The sequence below is a fragment of the Hylobates moloch genome, unplaced genomic scaffold (assembly GCF_009828535.3).
Source record: "Hylobates moloch isolate HMO894 unplaced genomic scaffold, HMol_V3 SCAFFOLD_2, whole genome shotgun sequence".
NCBI lineage: Eukaryota > Metazoa > Chordata > Mammalia > Primates > Hylobatidae > Hylobates > Hylobates moloch.
Genome location: NW_026652277.1, coordinates 86,798,456 through 86,806,972, shown reverse-complemented (window position 1 = coordinate 86,806,972; position 8,517 = coordinate 86,798,456).

Genomic DNA, 8,517 nt, shown 5'->3' with positions numbered 1-8,517 from the left:
AAGTTCTTGCACACCTTGTACCAGAACCCACTTTAGATAGATAATTTTTTTTTTTTTTTGAGACGGAGTCTCGCTCTGTCGCCCAGGCTGGAGTGCAGTGGCGCGATCTCTGCTCACTGCAAGCTCCGCCTCCCGGGTTCACGCCATTCTCCTGCCTCAGCCTCTCCGAGTAGCTGGGACTACAGGCGCCCGCCACCACGCCCGGCTAATTTTTTGTGTTTTTAGTAGAGACGGGGTTTCACCGTGGTCTCGATCTCCTGACCTCGTGATCCGCCTGCCTCGGCCTCCCAAAGTGCTGAGATTACAAGCGTGAGCCACCGCGCCCGGCCGTAGATAGATAATTTTTCCAAGGCTCTGAAGTAATTGTCTAGAGCCAGTACCCTAATTAAAGATTAGATAGAGTAAAACACTTTGGTTTTCGGTTTGTAGGTGTATCAAATGTATACAAGCACTAGAGGACACTTGTAACTTTGAGTTGGTCTGGCGAGTTACTCCGATCTTCTCTCTGTAACCAGTTGCAGAAATAAACTCCCTTCTTTCCCAGTCTGCCTGTATCTTGTTATTGGACCATGAGAACAGACAGCTGGACGGACATCCATTCGGTCTGAATTCAAAAATGCTTGGCAAATTTCAGGTGACATTTTGGCTTTAGAAAGAAGTATAATTTCTAGTTAATTTGGTTTTACTATAATACATATGTAGATTTAGGAAAATCAATAAAATTACTTGAAAGGGCAAAGCCAAGTTATGGTAATATATCTAATTGTGAATTTTAATTTTGTTTTGTATTTTTTAGTACTTTTCTCATCAGAATGCTGAATGAACAAAATTATGACATACTAATCAGAATGCTAGAGAAAAAGAGATAATTCATTAGCAAATGGTAGTATATATTCAGAAAAATGACTGTTTTTAACTTCTTTAAAAATTCATTTTACAAAGTAGAGATATTCTGTAATCTAACTCAGATAATCAAAATCCTGAGAAAAATCAAATGCAAGATAGCATTTGTTTATTGTCATGATTTTAAAACAGTATACCAACATTGGTAATTTCTTTCATTATTATGGAATTGTTCTTTATGAAATGGAATCAATAAAGCTTAAGCAAACTTAAAATAAGCTTAAAATTATAAAATAACATTTCTAGAAGTATTTATTTTGGTGATAACCAAGAAGATCTTTCATGAAAATTTCTTCCTCCTTTCTCTTAATACTGTACACTGAAATTAGTTAAATTATCATATTAAGTAAGGTCTTTGTGTTGCAGAATGGAGGAGTGGGTTAAGAAGAGAAAATCATCTCTTAATGGCAAAATTAGCAAATCTTATGCAATTTCCCATCAAAATGTCATGTTAATCTGTCTAGGCCTAGTTAGAAGCAGACAGGGCATAAAAGTTAACCAAATCTCTGGAAAAGAACCAAAGTTTGCAGAAGAGGCAGGCAGCCCACCCTGACACACACCCACTCATTGACCCTCCTCTGTCCCCTCACAAAATACACTCATGGACCTATGAACAGAAGATATTTGAATAAAAGCCTGGTATGATGTATTCTAATCAGATTTTAGAAATATCAGGTTATTATTATACTTATGAATCACTCTAATTTTTACTATATATATCTTAAAATGCACTGTAATAGGTAATTTTAATAATATTCAAAGTCCATAGACGCTAAGTACTTGTATGTTTTAATGCATTTTTTTTAAAAGGAAAGGGTTTAGATCTACTCGGGAATTGTCTCATGATGAATACATGAAAGCTTCTTAGGCCTGTGAGCTCTTTTCTAGACTGCAAAATGAGACCTTAGCAACCTAGGAGTGCTTGTGAAACTTCAGCTTTTATACTAGAATTTTAGAGTGTCCAGATTTGAAGGAAAAATATCATTTTTGTGAGAAAATAAGGCATCTGTGATTGTGTGTGTGTATATGTGTGTGCTTGTGTGTTGGAGTTTAAGCACTGTGGTGGATCAACAGCAATTAGTGTGAAAAATATGTGGTATAAAGGAGAAACTGTGTTAAAACTATTGAGGAATTAAGGAGCATCATCAGAAGAGAAGAGACTGGCAGAGCAGCAGGGAGAGAAGCATCATAAGAGTCTGGAAGAATTCTTTAATTCTGACATGAATAATGAAAGAAAGCCAGTCACAGTCAATCTGGATTTTGATGCCTCATCTAATGTCCAAGAGTTGCTACAATTACTTCAGAGTTTGCAAACCAAACACACTACTTAACTCATGGATATCATATTACTGAGGCATATAAGCATATTTGTTTGTGTAAACTGAGATGCAAATTAAATTAGCAATGATAAACTACCTTTTATCTATTAAATTGTCAAGCACAAAAAACAATATTCAGGACCTGGATGTGTATGATAAGATGGGGCTTGTGATTCTATTCTGATAAGGATAAAATTGGCATGCAATGTCGTGAAAGAAGTTTGGGATTATATATCAATACATTTGAAAATTTTAACATTCTTACTATTTAATGTGGAGCCCACTTCCCCAATATCTCTGAAGAGAATAACAAAATGTGTCGAAGTTTTACAAAAAAAGATAATTAACTGCTGGAACTGTCTGGCTCCTATGAACTTGAAAATCTGGCCCCCCAGCTCTCCACTGGGGGACAAGCCCTCAGATTAAAGAAAAACTTCTGAGAGCAGAATCATAATTGAGGAGGACAGGGGCAGTAGAGACAAATAAAAAAAGATCTAAACCAAAGTGGGTGAGGAGTCTAGATGCAGAATATCTCAGAAAGTAATCTGCCACGCATTTGAGCATTACAGAGAACAGCAGAGGGGAGCCATGTGAAGTTATCAAAGCTTTCTTGAAATGTCCCTTCATCCTAAAAGTGTATGGAGCCTAATTTTACATGAAAATGTACACTATAAAATTATTACAAGAAAAAGAATAAGAAGACTAATACCCCAATAATGAAAGCATATCATAAAGATACACCCACAAAAAAGCTAAATGCCATTAAGAAAATAATATAAGACAAAAAAGAACAGTATAACATAAATAAAAATATTTAAAAATTCAGAAATAATATGTCAGTCTTCAGGAAACAAAAATAAAAATAATTATTTAGAAAATAATACTAAAGTAAAAAGAAAATTATAATGAATAAATGTAGATAATCTTTTAAGAGAAATAGAATGTATAAAAGAGTACATTTTAAAAGTAGTATTAAAAATTAGAAGAAAGAGATGAAAATAATTAAAGAAAATGTCAAATATCAAAGATAGGCAGAAAGTGTTTAAAGTATTTAATAGAAGTTACAGAACTGAAAGCCCAAGCAAGATAATAAAATAACTTCCCTGAAATAATAATAAAAAAACTTGAAATACATACTGAAATAGCAAACCATAAATCTAAGAGTGTTGCCCCAGAGTCAACAATACCATTACACATTCCAGTAAAATTATTAGAAAAAGAAAAATTATTTGTGCACCTAGAAAATATAGCATTTGACTTATATGGGAAAGTATATTAAATTATCATGACAATTTCCAGAGCCGCACTTTAAGAAAGAAGAAAATTGAGAAAAATGTTTAATGTATTGAAGAAAAAAATGTATAAGCCAATGATTTTATATCCAAAACAACTGACAAAATGCACAGATAAGCTGTTAACAACATGAAAGAACTCAAAAAATAGTGTTCCCATGAGCATTTCCTCCAAAATATACTATAGAATAACATATAGATAACCACAATGACCAGAGAGACCCAGACATAAGGACTGATGTGAGCATTAAACATATGGTTGTCCATAGAATTAAGATGACATGAGAGCTAAGACGAAGACAGTGTGCAATGACTATGCATTCTGACCATTTGTTTATAGAGGGATTGTGGCAAACAATGGAGAAAGATAAAAAGTAAAGTGATCAATAGTCATTTAAGTGCTAATACTAGTACTGCTATTCTAAGAGTAATTGATACAACAAATGAGAAATTATTGAATTTTCAAATTTTATCATCTTCTTTAAAATCAAGAGATAACAAAAACATCAAAGTTCTGTAGTCTTCAATTTTACATAAAAATATCAATATACATTTTTCAGGTGTTGTATCTTGGGTGAATTAAACTACAAAGAGATAGTATTCCATATCAAATGATAAGTTAAAAAGAACTCTGACTACTCTTAAGTGTAAGTGTGGAAGATACAGGTCAACTGGAGCACCAGTTTTCTTCTAGTGGGACTATGTATTGATCTAACCTCTGGCAAAAACCTGGTTTGACAGTATCTTTTGAATCTGTTACAAGTTTTACTCTTTCTTATAACTACAACAGAATTACATATCTATTTTCACCAAAATATAGATGTAAACATGTTATTAGCTGCATTATTAATAACAGTAAAAAATTAGAAACAACTAAAATGTCAATCAAACTTAGAATAATACATTGTAATATATTCATACAAAAGTATATTTAATGAACAACTGATGTACATAATCACTCCAGTGAATTCTCAAATCATAATATTGAGAGAAGAACGTTAGACACAAAAAACCCACTGCTTTGATTAAATTTATGCAAAGTTTGAAAACAAGCTAAACTAAGCTATGGTGCTAAAAGTTAGGTAATTTATTTTTATTGTGGAAATGGGGTTAATAACTATGTAGACCGTGTAAAGGTTTCTGCAGTTTAAAGGTGTTACATTTCTTGAACTGTATAGTGGCTATATGTGTATGCTTTCTATATAGTAATTTATCAAATATAGGTGTACACGTACACTTGTAATTTTTTCCGTGTGTATGCTATAATAGATAATTGATGCTCTGGTAAACCTTGTATACCCCAGCTACTGAGGATGTCTGAGACTGATAGCTCACAGGTGAGTTCCTCCCTTGAAATTGCCCTTGGCCACAGAGAACTATTCTAAAAGTATTCTCCTACTAGGGAGGCACCATACTCCATCACTGGATCATGCAATGATATAAAGGCCTAGACACTGTATTTCATGTCAGAAAAACACTGAAGAGCCATTCCAGTTCTAAAGCTTTATTGAAACTGTGTTATGGGTTGGCGTCTCTTTCTGCTCAATCCTACTTTTTTTGGTTCATCACAGATACATCTACCAAGCGCATTCCCCAATAAATCCTCTCTGAATAAAACTCTCCATCTTAGAGACTATGTCTAGGGAACTTCATAAGATTCTGTTGTTACTAGAAAGGGTCCTAGAAAACAAACTGTAGAATAATATTCTAAAGCTGGATCAAAATGTTCAGGCCATCTAGCAATGAGGGCTGCATTGCTGGTGGTAAATGGAGGATAAGTAGACTTCACATTTCACAGTTGATAAAATTGTTGCAAGTAGTGAACTCAGAACTCAGGTGCAGTACTGGTGGAAGAAGACACACTGGCTATGTAAGTACTTCTGGAACTTAATGTCATATAGAAAATGGTAAGTATAAGGACTACGAAGTAAATAGACTTTACTGAGAATCATTTTATTTTAAGAGTTGATAATGATGAGTTCAGGAGATTAATTAGTTATCATTCCAAGGTAAAATGTGAAAGCCAGAAGGACTCTTGGCAGAATCTAAGGAGACTCTAATCATCTGCCACTGGTGGGCAGTCACCAGAGGACTAAATTCAAAAGTTAATAATACAACTAGTGGAGCTTCAAAGATAGTTGGATTCTTAGCCTCAGCAGGTTTCATAAGCCAATGTCAAGATACTAACAAGAAAGAAATATTCCCCTTAGATTTGGAATGAAGATAATTGATTAGACATAGCTGAAAACCTTGAAGTTCTATTTTCCCCCAAATGCTCTTTTTTGGTGGAAGTGTCTTCTAATTCATTTGATACAAGATAAAGAAAGCATTTCTTGGAGATCATACAGAAATTTTAAATGACTTAGGTCCTTTAAAAGACAATGCTTCCATCTAACACCCCCACACACTAAGGAGCTATCCTTATTTCCTTCCAGGCAAACATTCCAATAATAAGGGTTAAAAACCAGCACATTTCAATGAGACAAGTGCTGAATTAGTTAAGGGAAGAAAGAGACTATATGTAAAGGAATTGTAGGAGCTGTCTAATAGGTACCATGGGAGCCAGGAGAACATGAATGAAACTGGATCCTAAAGGTGACATAAAAAGGGGCATATAACTTAGAGTTGGATATGAGATACTTTATCAATAGGAGCACTCTCTCATGATATGTAATTTAACACACTGGCAAGGACACCAGGAAACAGTGATATATCAGCAGAATGGCACTAGGAAAGTTTGAAAAAGTAATGGCCCATATAAATGTAGCAGAAGTGCCAGAATTGTGTGAAAGATAGAAGATGAAGGCATTAAATGTGCATGCTACAGTGACATACTATGTAAGATCAGAAAACCCATCAGTAAACTATATTCCAAGAAAGGTTAGAAGATAGCTAATTCATTAAAGCAACACGGATTACACTGGTGAAAAAGGCACTGTCATTTCTGAACTCAGTATGGTTCTCCTCTGTAGGCCAGGGAATACTGTGACAGGACTGGCCTCCCTGAAAGAAACATGTATGAGAGTATCCTGAAATAAAAAGAAGCCAGATAGTGGCTCTTAACTGTCAAAGCAAGAAGGACACATTTACCACCCTGGGCACCAAAGCTGAAGTGGCAGGCAGAGGAGGCATGCACTGCAGAGATGTTATATATATATGATTATATATATGCATGATATATGACTAGAGATATGATTATACATATGATTACTATAACACAATATTTTCAAAGACAAGTTAGAAAATCATCAAATATGTTGCTTAATTTACATAATTAAAATAAATAAAGAATGGATAATTAGGAGACTGAATGCAACTATACTAATAAAATATTGTTTTCTCTTTGCCAGTCCTAAGACCTGAGTACAGTTCTCAGATTCAGAATCCATGGCGTGAGAAAGGATCAGGCAACACCACAGATATATTAAAAAGTAATTCCTCCTATTCTTTCTGAAAATAACTGACAATTATGTAGTAAATAAGCACATATGAAGGAAAGGACGTAGCCACACCTTTTGGGGATTATTGGATATGGATCTCAATTGGCATTGATATCTGTGGACCCAAAGCACCACCATTTTCCTCTTGCTAGAGTGGCATTAATGAAGTTCTGGAACATGTCTGGTTCACTGTGGATCTAATGGATCTATAAACTGTCCAGTGGGCACGTTCCTGATTTCTAAATATAACCTGAATAAAGAGACTTGGTAGTTGGCAGAATCCCAACATTGATGTGTTAGTTTGTGTAGTAAGCGGTATTATAGTGGGGAAGGCCCGTTGGAAACTTCTTAAACTATTCATTTCCCCAGAAAAAAAAAATAAGAAACAATATTATATATTTGAAAAAATTGATTAGTGTCACCTTAAAATATTAAAAGATAACTTGTGTCTTAGCTTGCTTTGTGCTGCTATAATTGCATAACGGAGACTGGGTAATTTATAATGAACAGAAATTGGTTTGGCTCATTGTTCTGAAAGCTGGGCACTCCAATGGCATGTTTCTGGCATCTGGTCAGCCACTGATGAGAGCCTTCTTGCTGGGTCATCCTAGCAGAAGACAGAAAGACAAGAGAGCAAACGAGAGCTAGAGAGGGCCTAACTAGTTTTTATAACAAATGCATTATTTTGATAACAAACCCATACCTGAGATAACTAATCCACTCCAGTGATAATGGTATTAATCCACTCATGACAATAAATCGCCTCTTTAAAGGTCTCACCTCTAAACACTGTTGCATTGGGGATTAACTTTCCAACACACTGATGTTGTGGGACACATTCCATCCATAGCAACAGGTGTGATTATCCCCACCAGATTCCCATATAATTCAGTGCTCTAGCCCCTAAAAAAACAGATTATATGGATCACAGTGGCCTCATATAAACTTTACTTAGTAGTAGCTCTAATTACAACTATTATGCCAAATATGCTATCTTTGCTAGAGCAGAGTAATTTAGCTTCTGGCACATGTAGCTATTGACCTGGCTAACGGCTTATTTTCCATATCATATTTAAAGGAGCATAACAAATAGTTAGCTTCACATGAGATGAACAACAGTATGCACTTATGATTTTGTCTCAAAGCTGTTAATTTTCTGAAGGTAAACACCCTCTGGACATTCCCCAGATAATTACTTTGGTCTGTTTTGGTGTTTATGTCATGTTGATAGGAGGATGAACAGGAAGTGGCAACTCACAAGGAGGGCAAAGATACACAGGCCTTAGAGGGTGGGAGATAAATTCTATAAAGATTCAAGAATGTGCCAGGTAGGTGAAGTTTTGTGGCTCCAGAAATCCAGGTCATATTGGTACACCCAATCTAATGTATAGGACGAATAATCAAATTTTGCATATTCCCACAAGTAAGAAACACAGGACCTCATAAGATGCTGATTTCTGGAGGCAGCATATTCTTGGGAAACTTGGTCCCAATTCGTTTCCTCAGTGATTTGAAAGACTGTCAGCTTTCAGTGATACCTAAAGCAAGAAAGGCCTCAAAAGG